Here is a 20,040-nt window from a genome sequence, read left to right on the forward strand (position 1 = left end):
GCAATAAGAGAAACACATACACAGAAGGCCATCCCCATCACACACACCTTGAACAGATGGATCAGAAGTAGGAGGCAGTAGCTGGGTAGACACACCCACTCGGATACCATTTATTCTTATTTAAAAGAACACTATTCCATCTGTGACTGAGCGCATTACACTTTCAAGATCTTTCCTTGAGCACAGTACAGCAGTTGGAAAGTTTGGCCTGGTTTGGTTTAAGTCAGGAGCCCAGTGGCCATCACTAAGGGACATCAGAGGACAGAAGTGCATCATTGCTACATCCATTTAATCAAGACATTTATATGTCACCCCACTGACAAACTGCACAGTTAGCCAGTGGGTACCTATCTTTCCTAATGTCAAAATTTTATTCTTATGAGATAATTGGAAAATGTGAGCTTTTTATTTTTAACAAACTGATTCAAAATTCTTTTAAACCTTTATTGGAAAATATCCCAAACCTTTTTGTCTTACCTGTGTACTCGAGCCTGTGAGGGGGGGTAAATCATTCATTTTAGGGTTTTTTGTTCTTTTTATTTTGAGACAGGGTTTCTCTGTAGCTTTGAAATCTGTCCTGGAACTCACTCTGTAGACCAGGCTGTCCTCAAACTCACAGAGATCCACCTGCCTTTACCTCTTGAATGCTGGGATTAAAGGCGTGTGCCACCATTGCCGGCTCATTTTAGAGTTTTAGTTTAAAATTCTTCTCCCATTTGTATTTCATGTATATGCGTGTGTGTGTGTGTGTGTGTGTGTGTGTATGTGTGTGTAGTGCTCCCAGAGGCCAGAAGAGGGCACCTTGAATGAGTCCTGGGATTACAGGCAGCTGCCATGCCTGCCTGGTGTTGCCATGGATGCTGGGGATCCAAACTCTACTCTTTGCATTTACACAGGAAGTACGAAGCCATCTCCCCAGATCCCTGTACAAAAATAACAAGGGACTTTTGAAGCAAGGAGCCATGTGACCAAAGCCCTTCTGAATTGCTGTTTTTGAGTCTCTCTTATACTTGCTTATGTTTAATGAAAAGCATTTACTGTTCAAACAGTGCAATGACTTGACAACACAGACTGTTTCCGTCTGAAATATCCACTGATGTCACACACTACCAACAGTTTCTCATTATACAAGAGATGCATGAATCTAGAACCTGTTCACTTTTTGTTCATGAGAAATGCGCACACCATCAAGAGTAAGTAGAGGGTCTCCTGCCTCAAAGAGCTTCCTGTTGGGCCCCTCTCACTTTTAAAAAGAGCTGGGCAGTGGTGGCACTAGCACTTGGGAGGCAGAGGCAGGAGGATCTCTGTGAGTTTGAGGCCAGCCTGGTCTACAAAGCAAGTTCCAGAACAGGCCATAGAGAAACCCTGTCTCAAAACAAAACAAAACAATGCACAACAATAACAACAACAAAAACTATAAACAAAAAATAACCTCTTTAGGCATCATTTTGAGAAAACCAACCACACTGGCACACACTGGAGTGCTTCCTCGGCAGTGGACAAAGCCATCTTCTGACTGTGAGTCACAGTAGCAGGTGCCAAACACCCTCGCACCCAACAGCTAGCCTCTAGCCCAGAACAGTCTGATACTGGGACCAAAGAAGAAAGCAGTATCAATCTACTTATTTAAATATTAAGGAAGTCTTTCTTAAATTCTGGATTTTAAGAATGACAGTGTTGTCATGCTTCAGGCAAAGGTCCTACTAGATAATTCCTGTTGAAGATGAAGATGGAGGCCAGGGATAGGATCACAGGTCAGATGATTGACAGGATTCAGCGGGAGGCAGAGGCCAGAGACCAGAGAAGCTGCATTAAGGGAGGAGCCAAGCCCAGATTCAGGACCATCTGGGCAGTGACCACTATATACAGGGGAAAACACTCCTCGACCCTGCCCAGCCTGCTCCTAACTATGTTGACTGTGAAGCACCAGCAGTGTGTGTGCATGTGTGTGCACACATGTTCATTGGCTCACTCATGCAATCTGAATTTCTGCTAAAAGACCTATGGTTCCGATTCCTAAAACTTTTCTTCTAAGGAAGCTTGATGGCCAGTTCTGTGCTTCCTGGCCTGCACAATGTGAGAGGCACCTGTCTGAGTGTACGTGCTCACATGTGCTCAGGGACACATAGTTGCCTATGCTTGGTCAGACTTGTTTGTGCATCCTGGGTCACAATTAGCAACCCCCAGATACACGCTGTTCCTCTGGCACAGAAAGGCAGCCCATAGGTCTCACACAGAGGGACATGAAACAGCCGGGGTCCCCTAGGCTGTGTGCCTTTCCAAGGCTGCTATCTACCACAGTCAGAGCCGCACACACAGCTGCTGCCAGGACACAGACTTCCATTGTGACTCCAGGTCCAGGGGGACAATGAGGGTCTGTTTCCTCCCGGGAGCTTGACACCATCCCTCTCATCACCACACTGCCTGACAGCCTGAGCCTGGGAGTCCAGTGACCTGTTTCAGAGAATTAAGGAGACCCCCGAGCCCCCACCCCAGTGTTGTACTCTGCACTGGAAGTCCTAGGGGAGCCCTGATCTGATAGGGGTCTTCAGGGGAACTGGTGGTCTCATTTGCTCTTTGGATGAGGGTAGGAAACCAAGATCTGAATTTGCCCCGCCCCTTGGAGATCAAGTCAATCTGAGGCCGAGAACGGAAGTCCTGCTGGAGGGTCCACTGGACGCACAGCAAGGTCTCTGCTACCTGGGCTACCATCTGCTGCTGAGCTGCCCCTGTCTCATGTGGCACAGGCTCAGTACTACGCCTGGGAAAATGGTATCATAGCCTCATCCATCAAGACATGGTGCTACTCTGTGAGTGTGAGCTTTGGAGGCATGGGGACTACACCCAAAGACCGTTTGATCTCATCAGTTGTCCCATGGACAAAGTCATTCTTGTGGCTATGCCCTCCACTCCTCTTCTGGTGTCATTGCTCCTTTTTTTTTTTTTCTGCTATTCAGTACCATCTTGGACTTGAGATGTAGTCACTCAATTGGTAGAGTCATTGCCTAGCATGAATGAAGACCTGGGTTCCATACCCTACACTCTATGAAACCAGGCATGATGGTGTGCACCTATCATCCCAGCACTGGGGAGGTAGAGGTAGGAGGGTCAGAAATTCAAGGCCATCCTTAGATGACACAGCCTGGGCTACATGAGATTTTATCTCAAAACAAAACAGAAACAAACCCATACCAACACCTCCCCTACCACCCACACCAAAACCCTTTCTGCCTCCTGCACCCCTGCAATAGGTAAGAGGCCACCCATGCCTTCAGTCTCTTGGTCACTATTGATAAAGTACTCTGGGCACATGGGGACCAGACTTTTCTAATCTTCCCCTCTGTAACACCTTTTCACAAATCTTACATCCCAGGCAAACTAATTTGTTCTTGCTTTCTTCCATATATACTGCTCTTTCTTTCTTCTCTCTCTGTGTGTGTGTGGTTTTGTTTTTAATAATTCACATGCAAAGAAATGCTGTTAACATCCATTACGATAAGGGCACTAGAAAAAAATAATGCAGGAGTTTTAAACGTATTCTCATTATTGCATTACTGTTATTCAGTTTGTCTGAACTCTTTCAAATTCATTTTATGTATATGGGTGTTTTGTCTGCACATAGGTCTGTGCACCATTTGTGTGCCTGGTGCTTGCAGAGGTCAGAAGAGGGTGTTGGATCCCATGGAACTGGAGTTACAAACCATTGTGAGCCGCCATGTGGGTGCTGGGAATCGAACCTGCTCTTAACCACTGAACAATCTTTCCAGTCCCTTGTCTGATAAGTTTAACTGAAAATCCTGTATTTTTGTTTGCTAAATTTGGCAACTTTAATTGAGCACCTGCCTTGAGCTATGTGCTGGATACAGGGGATGACAGTGTCTGTTCTTGGGATGCTCCCACTATAAAGGAATGATCATAAAGAGTACCTCAAGGAAGGGTGGGACTCTTCGAGGGGAATTTCTGGATACCATGGCATTTAGGGAAGGGGATACCAACCTGGCCTTGGGAGGTCAGAAACTTCTGTGACCAAGTTAATTTACTTGGATTAGGCAACCTAAATGATAAAGCTGAGCATGACAGTACAGGCCTATACAAAGTGAGTTCCAGGCCAGCCTGGCCCACATAGGGACAGTTTGTCTCAAATAAACAAATAACCAGGATATTTGCCCCCACTCACTGGGACGGAGGAGATATAGCACTATCAGGAAGATGTCTACAGGGTGGGGTCTGTGGTACAAGACCTCAGACATTGAGAGGAGCTACAGCAGGGATCCAAGTGTGAGATTAGACAGTCAAAGAAAGGAGGCAGTTACTGTGGGTAGCTCTGGAAGGAAAGGCTGACACAGGGAAGGACCCTCCCTGTTAGGTTGAATGTTAACCATCAGTAGAGGCAGATGTGGCTCTTTTAACTTTGTGCTGAGACCACCTTGTATCCCTTTCCCATTAGATGATCCCCAGGTGGGACCGACATGCCACCTAAGGCTCGGAAGTGAGAGAAGGCATGTGAGGGATCCCCAGAAGGCGATGTATGTGTGTACCCTTGGGGCTGTGTGAAGCAGCTGGGTGCTCAAATACACCACATTTGTTCTTGCCTCATTTGGTTTTGGTTTATAATACCAAAGCAGTGAAGAAGGAGGATGGACTTGTGATGGGGGATGTCCTGTATGCTTTGAATATGTTTCTCTTATTGGTTGATGAATAAAGCTGCTTTGGCCAATCGACAGGCAGGATGTAGCCAGGCAGAAAGTATAGGTGGGGCTACCAGACTAGGAGAATTCTGAGAAGAGTAACACAGAGAGGAGTCATGAGGGAGACGCCATGTAACTACTGGAAAGGTAGGATGCCAAGACCACGTGGAGATACATAAATTAATAGAAATGGGTTAATAATTAAGAGAAAGCTAACCAGTAAGAAGCCTGAGCCATTGGTCGAACAGTTTATAATTAATATAAACCTATGTGTGTTTATTTGGGACCAAACGGCTGCAGTACCCAGCTGGACAGAAACTTCCATTTACGGACATGGGCATCATCATTAAAAATACACAAGTTCAAAACACAGCTCTACCACTTACTAGCTGGAGTGCCTCCACTAAGTCACTTGACCTCTCTGAGCTTCAGTTTCTCCCTGTGTGAAATGAAGAACCGTTCACCTCCCCTCACCTTAAAATACACAAGCCAGTAAATAAATGGAGCTAGTGCTGTTTGCAGAGTCATTATCAGGATAAAATGAGATGATGCATATATAAAATAATAGGTACTTGGCCTCCAGAAGGGCTGGTTGTTCTTTCCACACCTGTTATTCATTTAGCATAACAATAGCAGGAGTCTTTATATGATGTGAACCAACCAGTTAAGGTTTTCTAGCATGCTGCTAATTAAGAGAGGGTGGTAGAACTCTTTTCCACCCTCACTTGTTTTCCCCATAATCCCTTTATTTGTTCTAAACTTAGAGATGTAGCAGATTTGCTCTCCACTGCTGGATAAAACTTAAAGAAATACAAACACTTGGGCATAGCCGGGTATAGACTTCATGGAGTTTCTACCGACCTTAGTAACTGTTGAAGGTTGTTGTTTTGCCTGGTTCTGACTTAAGAATGTCTCCATGGGGGCTGGAGAGGTGACTCGGCTGTTAAGCCCATGTATAGGTCATGCAGAGGACCAGAATTCAATTCCCAACACCTGCATCAGTTGGCTCAGAACTGAGTTCCATGGAGTTGGAGTTACAGTTCCATAGGGAGCCGTTGCATCTGGCCCCCAGGGGTACCTGCATTTATGTGTGTACAGACACATACCCATGGTTTAAGGTTTAAAATGAAATTAAGTTAAAACACCTAAAAGAAAAAACTAGCAAAACTGAACAATTCCAGGAACTGTTTCCGGGTCCCTGGGCAGTCACTAGCTTACACAGCTCTTTCTGGACCAAGGACTCTGCTCCATCAGTCTCTAGAAACTACAGCCCTTGCACGCCACCTTCTCCTGCCTCTGCCTGGCACACCTGGAAGGCCTCTGCCATCAGCTGAAGGTTGGGTCTCTTCAAAACTCATCTGTTGACTCTTCAGCCCCCAGAGTGGCTGTGTGGAGACGGGGCCTGGTGTCCCTAGAGAGCAAAAGACGAGCCAGGAGAGAAGGACCATGTGAAGATACCGTGAGAAGGCCACCGGCTGTAAGCCTGGAGGAGGGCCCTTGTGAGATATCCTGGAATCAGCTGGTACCTTGATCATAGGCCTCACAAGCTTCCAGAACCGTGAGAAATAGCAGTCTGCACTTGAAGCCACCTTGAGTGTGGGATTTTGTGATAGAGCCTGAGCTAAGACCTCCCTGTTTTCTTCTCCAGTCCCCTGTCTGCCAAGAGCATCCTCCAGGTAGATCCACACACACCCACACGACTCCCATGGACAAGGCTCCAGTTCACTTCTGGCTCCCTTTCTAATCAGCGCTTCTTTCCATCTCCATCCCTTCCCTCCTCTTCATAAGCATCTCCCCATCACTGAATGGGCTTCTTTACTCCCTTATTGGGAGCTGCAGATTCAACAAGCTGACATTTTTCTAGGAATTTCTCACCCCTAAAATGATCTGCCCAGCTTTTTGTAAATAACACAACAGTGTCATTAAATGGCACAGACAGTTGCTGTCTGGGATGGTGGCTAGCTCACTCTGGATGCTTGGTTCTTACAGTAGGGTATGGATGGATACAAAAATGACGCCTTCCCATTGAAGGCCGGCCTCCTTCAAACTTCATTTCCTTATACTCTCTCTTCCCCCTAGAACTGCCCTTCGCTCCTCACCCAGGAACCCAACCCAGCCTTCACCCCAGCGTGGAGTCAGCCCACACTCCTCACCTGTCAGGGCCAGTGGCCTAGGATTGTCAGCCCTGCAGATCACCAGTACTAACTCAGTTGGTGAGTGCTAGGGGCCACTGTTTGGGACTCTGTGTTCAATGCCTGCCTGCTTTGTCCTTCTGGTCTTCGGCATTCACCCCCAAGAGCCGTCTCACATCCATCCCCTTTTTTTACTGGCTATGGCTCATGGAGACAAACGTATTTGTTACATAGAATCAGTGGTTGGGGAAAGGAGCTGAGAGTCACAGTGGGACTGGTGATTACATCTTTCGCTTCAGCCCCCCACCCCTGGCCCAGACTTGAAGGCCCTACCTGACTGTCTACTTTAAAGCCCTCTTTTCTCCTGTCCAAGCCACCATCTGTCCTGCTAGACACAGAGACTCAGAGCTCTCCATGTTCATGTACCTTCCCCTAAAGGCCGGCAACCTGGAGCTCCACCCACCTCCACACCTACATCAGCCTGCACATGCGGGTTCATGGTAATATCTAGGTGAGGAAACAAACTTTTTTTTTAACCAAGCTGTACTTAAGTTGGCAAAAAGACTGTTCATGGCTGCATTCTCACCTCTGCACTGTGGCATAGTACAAGATGCCATGGACCTCTTCCTCCTGCTATAGGATACCTCTAACTCTGCTTCTAGATGATCCCAGCTAAGCCGCTGAGTGCCCTGGACTCCTAGCATTCCCCCCCCCTTTTCCCTCTGCAACTCCTTAGTCCTGGTAGCACCTCTCCTTCCACATGAGAAGACTGGAGTAACAGCATCTGCACGAACTTGGGGTGTGTTTTTTTTCTTGCCTTGTCAGAACAGTAGCTCCTATCTGGCTGGTGATGGGCTGGGTGCCAGACCTAACAATGGAGACCTTGTGAGCTTGCCCAGGGGTGTGCTGGGAGCTCACAATTCAGCACACACACACAACCCTTCCTGGTGCCACCTTCTTATCTCCTGTCACAGAGCCTTTGCCAGTACCGGGGCTGTAACTCAACCCCCTGTAATTGCATGTCCCGGATAGAGCATTCCTGGGCTTGGGCCACGATTAAACATTGACTTTAGGAGCCGAAGCCTTCCCCGCCAACTGCAGGTGCTCCTTCGGGAGAGGTGCTAGCTGGGTGTCTACCCCCCATTCTCCTCCATCTGATTTTGGAGTGATATAGAAGACCTCAATAGCAGTACACGGCATGCCCCTATGGTGCCGCTACACACTGACCTGTAACTGCCCTGGCTAGTCCCTAGTTCCCCTAGAAGCCCACTGTCAACCTAGACCTGGTGGCACTTTGTAATGTTCCCCAGAGCCCTGGATCATCCCCTATCAGCTGTCACTTTACCTCCAACACTGAGATCCACTCAGGCCTGGGAGGCATACCCAAGGTGCCACAAGGGAATGAGGGCCACAGTGGCTATGGTACTCACACTGCTGGTAACAACTACAACAGGATGCAAACACCAAGACTCCTTAATAAAGGGTTGGTACAGTTATTAACCACCCCCCCAAGGGAAAAGGCTTAAAGTTTGGGAACCCCACACTCCAGGGTCAACTCCTTGTCTATAGTACACGGTAGAGTAGGGGGTATGTCCCCCTACTGTGTCCCACCTTGGGGACTTGCAGGCCTCAGCCCTTAGACATAGAGTTGTGTTGGGATAAATTGGGAGATCCTGAAGCCACATTGAGGTAACCCAATTCAACTCTCTAGCTGATATTCCATTTTATTCCCCATTCAGGCCCTTTATGCTGACAGTGCCATAGGCCCAGGTACATACGGAGAAGCCCCAAGCCAGGTAAAGTATGGAAGCAGCGGATGCAGCCAGCCCCAGGCCTGCAGGCACCCATAGCTTCACAGAAGGCACAACCTCCAAGCCGGGCCACTCCACTAAACCCTTGTAATCTGTTTGTGCAGAGCTAGCTCCTTGTGCCAGACTGTTCAGGCTCAAACCCTGGCCCTGCACTGATTAGCTGAAGGGGTTTGGCAAGCTCCTCCTTTAATGTTCCAGAGTCTCATCTTTCCCATCTGTGAAATGGGTGAAATAAAAGTCCACCCTCACTGGGGCTTTAAAGAAGACCATGAAAGAGGATGTATTGGTACCTGCCTTGTAGATCTGTAGAAGATGCTGGCAGAGGTGGCTGGCAGTTCTGCTGGATGTTGTGACGGTATCCAAGAAAGAACTGTGCTATTACAGCAGTGGGGGGGTGGGGTTGGGCACAGACAAGTGTGCTGCTCCCTTAAGCAGAAATGCCTTCTCTCATCATCATCAGGTCTTCCAAAGGCCCCTGGAGCTCTAAGTTCCTGGGCAAATGCTCATCTGTGAGCTGTGTTCCTAGTTTCCTATACCAGAGTGACTTATTGTGTCTTAGATCAGTCCTGTCAGAACCTGAGCTGAATGTGCTCAGTGGCTAAGTCCCCAAAGGCATGCTTAGCTCTATAGGAAGAGCTGTGCCTTCTTTGGAGCCTCTTGGACATCAGAGGGTCTTAGTATAATAGGTATCTGTGGGTCTGTGTTCCCTCAAGGCTTCTGGAAACAGTGAGATGTATGCATCTTCTCACACCGCTTCTGGGGATTAGGACTGTGGGAGGGGCTTAGCTTGCTTCTTCTCTGGGTCTGTCATGAGCATGCAGTTGACATTTCAGCTGTGGCTTGGTCCACCTGAGGGTTGGTGGGTGTCAGAGGATCCATTCTCATACAGCATATCCTCACGCTTGTTATTTGTGCTGCATTGATCTGAGCACAGGGAACCCGCCATAGGAATGCTTGAGTCTCCTTAAGACATGACTGCTGCTTCCCCCAGAGCAGTGGTTCTCACCCTGTGGGTCTTGCAACCCTTGGTGATGGTGGGGGAGGGGAACAACCCTTTCATGGGGGCCACCTAAGACCATTAGAAAACACAGATATTTCGATTACGATTCACAACAGTAGCAAATTTACAGTTATGAAGTAGCAACAAAATTAATCTCATGCTTAGGGTCATCACACCATGAGGACTGTATTAAAGAGTCACATCATTAGGATGGTTGAAGACCTCTGCTCTAGAGTTATTAATAGAAATCTGGGGGCTGGAGAGATGGCTCAGAGGTTAAGAGCACTGACTGCTCTTCCAGAGGTCCTGAGTTCAATTCCCAGCACCCACATGGTGGCTCACAACCATCCGTTATGAGATCTGACGCCCTCTTCTGGTGTGCAGATATACATGGAAGCAGAATGTTGTATACATAATAAATAAAATCTAAAAGAAGAAGAAGAAGAAGAAGAAGAAGAAGAAGAAGAAGAAGAAGAAGAAGAAGAAGAAGAAGAAGAAGAAGAAGAAGAAGAAGAAGAAGAAGAAGAAGAAGAAGAAGAAGAAGAAGAAGAAGAAGAAGAAGAAGAAATCTGAGAAAGGACTCCCAGTATCGTATGATGACCTTGCCCTGGAAGTGACATATGGCCATGTCCATGATATCTGATTGTGTCAACTTGTTTGATGTTGGAGGGAATTACACTGGGGTGTGAACACTGGCAGGCAGGGATCATTGGGGAACATTTTAGAGCCTGCTAGCACACCAGGAAAAGGGGGAAGAGACACAATTTCACTTCTGGGAGGTGGTGGCCTGAGTGGGCGGGGACATTTGGAGAAGGGCATGTCACCCTAAAAGCACAGGTGTGGATTTGATACCGTCCCACATGGCCCTAGGTGGTCCCGACTACCCATGCTGGTCAGAAATATATCTGCAACTACTTATATAGATTTAGGTTTGTTTTGTGTTTGATGGGGACATGAGGCATCCTTATCAGCCAAGCTATGGGCCAAAATGTGGAGAAAGCTTCATTATTGTGTGTTCCCATTGGAGGGAGAGAAAGGGGATCTTGATGGACAGTGGCTTCCGTGTAATTCAAAAGGAAAAGAGTTCCCTCAAGGGGCAAAGGATGGAGAGCCCCAAAAGGCAGTGGTTCCCTCCACCCAGCCACCCACCCATCTGCATTTTCAAGTAGTCATGTGCTCATTGGGTGCCAGGTTGTACTGGCATGAATGCAAAATGTGTTCGAAGCCTTTGTGGTTTGCGTCTCAGAGCCACACTCAGAGTGTTCAAAGTGTAACCATCTCCTTGTTCTTTGCAGGAAGGCAGACAGTTCTTTGTAGGCAGAGTAGGAGTGTCATAGCGAGGGAGACAGCAAGGGAGGAGCCCGCTTTCATCACCAATCACAGTGTTAGATTTGGGTGGTGAGGTGAATGTGGGTGCCATGTTATGTCTCAGTGAGGAAGCTGGAAAGGGGCCTCCTGGCTCCTGTGTTCCCATTTTAGAGCCAGCTGACATATCAGGAAAAGGCACTGGAGAGACAGTTTCAGTTCTGAGAGATGGTAACCGGAGTGAGAGGCTGGACAGGGTCATATGAAGAAGGGCACAGACATGGATTCAACAGCTTCCCACACAGTCTTAGGTTGTCCTGCCGATGCATGCTGGCCTCATAGCTGACCAGAAATATATGAGATGAATTATGTAGAATTATGTTTGATGGTGACAGGAGGCATCATGCCCCCCGCCCCCACACACATACACACACTTGGTCTTAGAGCTCTTGGAACACGTCTCCATCTTAACTTCTGGATATCTGATATGGTGCCATCGCATTGTGTCACCAGAAAAGGACAGTACCAAGTTCTCAGACCATGGAAACTGTGTAATCATCTTTCCTCTGCTGTCCTCTAGAAGGGACTTCTTCCTGGAGGATGGCTTCCCTCACTTCTGCTCTTCCCAGGGCATTCATTGCCTACTTCCCAAAGTCTAAAGCTCCTTTCCCAAGCCAGCATCCTGGCTCTACTTCCTCAGGGATATTCACTCCAAATAGTGACCAGGATGTGGTGGTTTATATGCCTGACAGAACCCCTGCTGCCTCAGAGCCCCAAGGTCAGGGAAGGAAACAGGCACCTAAGCACTCATCATGTCATGACAGCCATGAGAAGTGACCAATGCATTCTATCCTAGGTCTCACTGGATGAAAAATAATCACTGGATTGATTGATTTATTCTGCACTGGAGTTCATTTGCCATTCACTGTAGTCATTGTGTAAAGGGCAGTCTGAAGGATAGGTGTAGCTTGCCACCCATGGGAAAGTGATGGGGAAACCATTGGGAGATCACTGCGAAGAGGCGGCTGAGGCTGGAGAATTCTAGCAGTGGAAAAATGGGCACTGACTCAGAGACCAGGACAATGGGATCTGCAGATGCGGTGAGGTTGCTCTCTTGATTACTTTTATTATTGCTGTAACAAAATGCTTTGCAAAGGCAGTATAAAGAAGGAAGGGTAGGTACATTCTGGCTCACAGAGTAAGAGTTCAGTCCACCATGGTGGGGATGGCATGGTGGCAGAAATTCAAGGCAGCTGATCACATTCCATCCACAGTCAGGAAGTGGAAAGAGACGAATGCTCAGCTTGGCTTCTCCTTTGTTTTCAGTCCTGTGCTCCAGCCCAGGAGATGATGTTACCCATAGCTAAGGTGGATCTTCCCACCTTAATCCCAAAATTCCAGTGGACCTTCCCATCTTTATTAATCCATCTAGAAGTTCCTCATGCCCAGAGGCCTGTCTCCTGGATGATTCTAGATCCTTCAAGTTGATATTAAGCCCCAAAGAGGCTGAACCAGGAAGGACAGAGTTTGATGTTTTCCAGGTTTGACTCCCAGGCATTCATCCTACAGGAGGCAGCATGTCCGGCCGTTGTTGAGGTTGAGAGGACAGCTAGGCGTTCAACTGTGGACAACCTATGTTTGAAGACCTTCAAGAGGATATTCCAATATCAGCATCCCTTTCCCTTTTACAAGCAGAGCCTTGCTTTCTCTTCAGGGTTCTGCCTGTCCCCCAACTGCAGAACTTCCTAATTGTGCTGGCAACGGCCTCACTTCCAGCACTGTGGAGCAAGACAGACTCGGGATAGATAAATGAAGACTTATTCTTGGACATGAAGATTGGTCTTCATGATGCAAAGGACGACCTGAGGGACACTAAAGGAGAGAGAGTTGCATCCATCTCCCAGGGCATGAGCTATAAGGAAAGGTAAGCCTGGCATTATCCAAAGCATCAGAGAATGAGGCATCCAGAGAATGAGGCTAACACAGAGAGAAGCAGCCATGGGAGATAGGAGAGACTGAGTTCAGAGAGACTATGAGAACAAACATGGATCCATCCATGTCTCAGGCTCTAGGCATGTTCTGACTCAATACCAGACTGAACGTAATCGTTTTACCTCCACACACCTAGATTTAATACTCACCCATCCATGCAGAAGAGACAACTAACACCAAAGGCACAGAAATGGCAATGCCAGGTTCGGAGGAGGAGTAGACAGATGGAATAGTGGCTGGAGAAACACATGGAGTCAAAACTGAGACACTCTTTCCCAAGCTACTGGCTTGAGCGATCCACAGAAGTGACCTTGCCCAAAGTCACCACTCTCTACATGCATCCCCAGGAAAGAAGGGGCTACATGAGGCCTGAGTTTCATGACTGGTTGGATAAGGAGCCCACTGTCTTTCCTTCCTCAGAGAATAACAAAGGCTTCCCTCACTACAGCAACCCCTGAGGTTGGCCTCTGTTGTTGGAATTTCTGACCTGGCTGGTCCCGCCACTGCTTCAGCCCCAAATAAACACACAGACACTATATTAATTATAAAGCTGCCAGCCAATAACTAGGGCTTCTTATTGGCTAGCTCTGTCTTAATTATTAACCCATTTCTATTAATCTAAGTATTTCCACATGGTCTTATCTTACCGGAGAATGTCCAGATCTGTTACTCCTTTGGCGGCCTACATGGTGACTCTTTTGGAGGGCTCCCTCTGCCTACTTTCTCAGAATTCTCCTCATCTCCTAGTCCTGCCTATCTTCCTGGTCAACACTGCTTTATGCATCAATCAATAAGAGAAGCATATATACAGAAGGACATCCCCCATCAGGCCTCTATTATGACTGTGTTAAAACCCAACTTCTCCTTTAGCCCTGTCCTATTACAATCTCTCATTCTGCAACCATTAATCCAGAGATCACTCCCCCACTGAGAGCCTACCTACAACTCTCTCTCTCCCTCCCCTTGTTCCCACTCCCCATCTCTGAGTTCATCTCCTGAGAAAGCCCACTTGTAACAGTGCTCTTATTTAAAATGTGGTGAGAATAACAACTGAGAATAATGAAGAAGAATAAATAAGACACAAAAATCTGGAGTCTTTCCATGCGGCAGAACCTCTAGACATCAACTTACATGACAGAAAAAACAAACTCCTATACTGTTTAAGCCACTAAGGTTTGAGACAAGGTGTGACATTGATCTAAATTACATTCTCATTAACATAGAACATAGTATTTAGAAGTAGAGCATTGTGGGAGAGGTGAATAGTAAGATTTTACAACCTGGGGGCCTGCATGGGGGAGTGGGCAAATCTTTCAGATAGGAAAGCTAGTGACACAATTCCATAACATTTGGTGATCTGCAATAGCTTCCAAGGCAGCCCCATGTTTCCTGAGCTCCAAGGTCTGCGGAGGCGGGGGTTGGAAAAGGTCATTATAAAAGTTCAAATGTAGATGGCTGTTGGCAGCTTCCCACACTAAGCAATGCCCAATAAGACAAATTCTGGACAGATGCAACAGTTTGCAAGCAGAGAAGAAAGGCAGCTTTGCTGATGGACCGACTCCTCACCGTGATGATGAGGATAATGATGATGGCCAAAGCTTAAGAGAGAGTACAGCTGTACTATATTAAGGGAACCAACTGCTTCTGCACTCCAAACTGAAGCTGTGATAGCAGGGGTTCCAAAGAAGCACCTGTCCCCCAAGATAAGCCTGTGACCCCCAAGATGTTCCCCTGAAGAATTCCCTGGCAGGGGTGAAGGTTATAGTTTGGTACTGGAACATTTGCCTACTACTGCTGCTAATGATGATAATGATGATGATGAGGAGGAGGATGAGAATGATGATGACAAGGATGATGATGAGGATGATGATGAGAGAATGAGGAGGAGGATGAGAGGAGGAGGAGGATGAGAGGAGGAGGATGGTGATGGTGATGATAATGGTGATGTTGTTGATGATGATGGTGGTGATGGTAATGATGTTGATGAAAATGATGTTGGTGATGAATGTGACGGTGATGATGGTGATGAGGATGATGCTGATGCTGATGCTGATGAGGTGATGATGGTGATGGTGGTGATAATGCTGATGGTGATGATGATGATAATGATTAAAAATTCCCTGGCAGGCAACAGGAGGCTACCCAGCAGCCAAAAGCAGACTAAGGAGGCTATATTCTTACTAACTCCCAGAACAAAACAAGCACAAAGTCGAGTGAGGGTGTAGTGGACATAATACATAGAGTGCAGAGATGGCCACACTAATGATAGTATTCATACATGTGACCTTGAACTTCTGAACTATGTCAGGAAAGGTGTTTTGTTTGTTTGGTTAGTTGGTTTGTTTATTTTTACCAAGCTATCTTTTCATGGAACAGAATGTTTGGATGAAGATAGACTTGTAGTGATGTATTATTTATGATTTATTAAAGCTTGACTGAGGATTCAGAAAAGCAAAGTCAGCCTCAAGCTATAGAGATCAGACAGTGGTGATACACCCCATTAATCCCAGCAGCCAGAATCTAGGAAGTCGTGGTACACACCTTTAATCCTAGGACTCAGGATTAAGAGGTAGATGAATTTCTGTGAATACAAGGCCACCCAGATCTACACAAGATTGAGCCAGTCTAAAAGAGAATTATAGCTCATACCTTTAATCCCAGTACTCATGAGAGGTATATAAGACAGGACAAGGAGTCAGTATGAGGCATTCATTCTCCAGCCACACTGAGGAGAGGCAGCAGTTTGAGACTTGGTGAAGGGCTTGTGTGGATCTGTCCTTTCAGCCTGAGGTAGAGGTGAGAGCTAGTGACTAGCTGCTTTGCTTTACTGATCTTCAGTTTGAACACTAGTATCTGTCTCTGGGTCTTTTATCAATTTGTGTTACACCAACTAGACCATGTACCTTTTTAACAGTTAATTTTGAACTACAGTCAGATGCATTGTTAAAAATCTTACGACTTTTTCACATACACAGCATGGTGGTTGTGTGATGTCCATAGAGTTGTGCACACTCCACTTTTGTCCAGTGGCAGAGTACTTTGTTGCTACATAAGGAAACCCCATACCCATTACAGTCACTCCCCAGCTCCTCCCAACCCCTGGGAGCCACTAATCTACCGTCTCTATGGCTTTGCCTATTTGGGGATTTTATAGTGTCTGTGTGGGTTTGAGGATTTCATATCAAGGGAATCACACATGTGAACTTTCATTTCTGGCTTCTTTCACTTACCATAATGTTTTTAAGTTTAATCCATGCATTTCATGTCTTTTTATTGACTAATCTTCTGTGAATATGTGTGTATATACATATATAAACATTTTATCTGTTTATCAGCTGATATATGTTTGAGGTCTTCTACTTCAGGCTATTATAAATAATTTTGTTATGAATATTTTCCTCTCTTCTGGGCAGATACCTAATGGTTAGAATTCCAGGGTTAGAAGGTAATCCCATCTTTAACTTACTCAAGAACTGCCAAACTATATTCCATAGAGGCTGCAATGTATTATGTTAACATAACCACCAACAGCGAGCACGGGTTCCACCTTCTTGCATCCTTTCCGGTACATGTCATGACCTGTTTCCCACCCCAACTTTTAAAAATGGTATTCTTTTTTTTTTTAAAGATTTTATTTATATATTATGTTTTCTGGCTGCATGTAAGCAGAGGGCACCAAATTCATTCAAGGTGGTTGTGAGCCACCATGTGGTTGCTGGGTATTGAACTCAGGACCTCTGGAAGAACAGTCAGTGCTCTTAACCACTGAGCCATCTCTCCAGCCCCCTAAAAATGTTATTCTAGTGGTGTTGAGTGTTTTATTGTGGTGACATCAAGTGTGTTTCCATGTACTGACTTCTCATGTCTTTCAAATCCTCTACATTTGTTTAAAAGACTGGGTGGTCCTCCTCTTCTGCCTCTGGCTAGAATTGAACCCAGGGTCTTCGATGTGATAGCTAAATACTAGCTATTGAGCTGTATTCCCAGCCCTTTTTATATTGAAACAGGGTCTCATTAAGTCACCCAGGCTGGCCTTCAACCCACTTAGTGGTTCAAGACAGTCTTGAGTCATCTTCCTGCTTCAGCCTCCCAGATGCTGGTGGGACAGGGTTGTCATTTGTCTTTTTCTCTGAAGGAACATCCTTTGTTTGTTTGTATTTTTGTTTTGTGTTTTTTTGTTTTCATTTTCTAACCCAGGCTGGCTTGGAACTTAGTGTGTAGTAAGTTTGATCTCATACAATGATTCTCCTGCAGAAACTCCCCAGCTGAGTTTACAAGCATGCGCCATCATGTCTTGCTATCTTATTGTTGAATTGTGAGTTCTTTATAATATCCATATACACTTTTCTCACATAAGAAATTTGCAAATATTTTCTCCCACCATGTGGGTCATCTTTTCACTGTTTTGGTAGTACAAGTACAAATTTGTATTGCTTTGATGAAACCTATTTGTCTGGTGTTAGATTATACCTTGGTGTGAAATCTAAGAGGTGAATATTTGATTCTCAGTCACTGTTTTGTCTTTGACACTCAGAGATATGCTCCACTTTGGTTAATTCTTTTAGATGTGTTTATTTTATTTTTACATATATGAGTGTTTTGTGTCCATGTATTATATGCACCACATTCATTTCTGGTGGCTTGAGGAAGACAAAAGTGGGGGTTGGATTCCCTGGAATTAGAGCTATGAATGGTTGTGAAATTACCTCACAACCTTTTACCAAGGTTGCCTGTAGGTTCTGGGAGTTGAAACCAGGTCTTCTACAAGAGTGACACATGCTTTTAACTACCAAGCCATCTGTCCAGCCTCTTTGTTGATTTATGTATGTGGTGTAGAGGTCCTGTTACATCTTTGAATAGGAATACTGTTGTCCCAGCATTGTTTATTGAAAACTGTTCTTTCCCACACTGAATTTTATTGGCTCCTTTTTGGAAAATCGGTTAGCCATGTGTCTAATCATCTCTTTGGACCGTCAATGCTTTCACATTGCTCTACATGACAATGTTGATGCCCCCACTACATGGACATCACCACAGCTTTGTAATACATTTTTAAAATAGGAAAGTGTGAATCTTTCTACTTTGTTGTCTCTCAGGATTGTTCCATTTATTGTTTGTTGCCATTCAGGTCTCATAATTCGGTATGAATTTTAGGATCAGTTTGCAGATTTGGGGAGAGGTAAGACATCTAAGTTTTAAAAGGATTTGCACTCAAGTTTGCAGATCATCTTCAAGCATAGTGCCATTTAACAATATTGAGTCTTTCAATGCATGAACACAGGGCATCCATTTGTTAAGGCTTTTCTTTCGTTTCTTTTAACAATGGTTTGTAATTACTCAGTGTGCAAATCTTCAAGTTCTTTTGTTAAATTTATTTCAATTTTGTTATTTTCAATACGGTTCTAAGTGGAATTTGTTTTTTAAATTTAATTTTTGTATTGTTATAACTAAGTTTTTTTTTTTTTTTTGAGGGAAATTAGTTGACAAAAAGTCTGCAAGCCTGAACTACACAACTCTCTGATTGCTCAATTCCCGAGGCGAGCCTTGAGCTGGCTAACCTGCACTAGAAGGAAGAAGGCTGTGACATCTGAACTCTCACCACTGTAGACGACATCCTCTCCAGTGGCTTCTTCCCATGTGGCCCTGGAGAACAGTAGACTAATAAAGACCTCCCAGAAGGCAGATGCAGGGTCCACAGAGAAGAATGGATAAAGGAATATTTCCCAGTAGCCTGGCCTAAGGCACTTAGCCCCGCAGGAGGCGGGAACCCTCGCAATTCTTGCCCAGTGGGATCCGCTAATTGTTATGTATTTCCCATTCTTCTTTTCCAAGTAGAACCTTTAATTGTGGTTATCCTGTTTCATACTCCATTGTATATTGCACATGGGTGGTTGGCTGGAGGAGGCAGGCACGTAGACAACCTGCCTTTTGATTATATGCCACTGGACCAATAGCTGAGGTTCTGTAAACATCGTACAATCACCAGGAGGGTCTAGCTTTGAGCTGGTTGCAGTAATTACTGGGTAAACCCTGTGGGTTTTGAACTTAGGAAAGGATTAGCACATTTTGTGTAAGGGAAGGGAATGTGCGTTCATTTAGGCAGAGATCACACCAGCTTTGCTATTCATTCTCTTCTTCCTTGTTAGCAATGGCATATTTAACTTGACCTATTGATAATTGTGTGGTATGTCTCAACTTCCTTCACTAGAGATGCCTTAAGACCAAGTCTGCGAGTGAACATGGTGGATACACAACTTCAGGCAGTGTCTAGAGAAATTGACGTTTCTTCTTTCTCCATTTCCATCTTCATCTGGCCAATGACTGAAGTGATGGCAGTGGCTGGAGTATCCTTTTGGAACAAACTGGGCGTTAAGGATGGTAGAGCAACACTGAAGAAGGAGCAGCCATGTGGAACCTTGTGCTGCCTGCCTATACCTTGCTTGCCAGAGTCTATCTCCTTGTCTGGTACACTGACTTATGGGTCCATATGTTGTGTCAGGCTAGTTTCGATCCTCCCTAATAAGACTTTGTCTTTAAGATGATAGGGAATAGACTGTTCATATCTGGTGAAAATGGCCCAGGAGGGAAGGAGAGCCTGATGGAGAATAAGAACACCGGAACCAGGAAATAAACAGAGCCCCTGAGATTATGAGAAGGGATGGGACCCAGAGAACAGTGAATAGAATTTTTCTTTGCCTGAAGAAACTGGGATGCTTTATCAGCAAGGATCCTGGGAGATTTCGGGTTCCTTGGTAGGTTGATAAGGGATGCATGGCATATCTATAAAAGACAGTGTAATGACAACCCATGTATACCTTCAACTCAGCATCAGCTCCCAGACACACTCCTCAGTCTGTGCATGGTTTGCCTTTACTTAGTTGCCTTTAATGACATAGTATGCACCTGTAAAAATACCACACAAACAAAAGCATTGGTAATGATCCACATCTCGCCATAGAGTGCACCCCACTGCCTTCTTCTAGCCAAGGTGACCAACACCCTGGATGCCACGAGTAATATTGCTTTCTTTATCACATGACTCACTGCTTTTCTATGTTCCTAAAAAAAAAATACATCTGTGTATTTTATATCAGCTGCCTTTAGCACCGATA

General features: G+C 45.6%; 1 long non-coding RNA gene across 6 annotated transcripts in view; it reads right to left on the reverse strand.

The window, feature by feature from the left end:
* Positions 1-12,026: 12,026 nt before the first annotated feature.
* Positions 12,027-20,040, reverse strand: part of LOC103160769 — a 139,408-nt gene continuing 131,394 nt past the window's right edge. For 4 of the 6 annotated variants that reach the window (XR_003485781.2, XR_004770262.1, XR_003485783.2 and 1 more), the window contains one exon: positions 16,542-19,831. This is a non-coding gene — a long non-coding RNA (uncharacterized LOC103160769). Of the gene's footprint in view, positions 12,583-16,541; positions 19,832-20,040 lie in introns of those variants that run through there. The other 2 variants (XR_004770261.1, XR_004770263.1) reach the window with 2 other exon arrangements.

The sequence above is a fragment of the Cricetulus griseus genome, chromosome 5 (genome assembly GCF_003668045.3).
Source record: "Cricetulus griseus strain 17A/GY chromosome 5, alternate assembly CriGri-PICRH-1.0, whole genome shotgun sequence".
In the NCBI taxonomy this organism is placed as follows: Eukaryota; Metazoa; Chordata; class Mammalia; order Rodentia; family Cricetidae; genus Cricetulus; species Cricetulus griseus.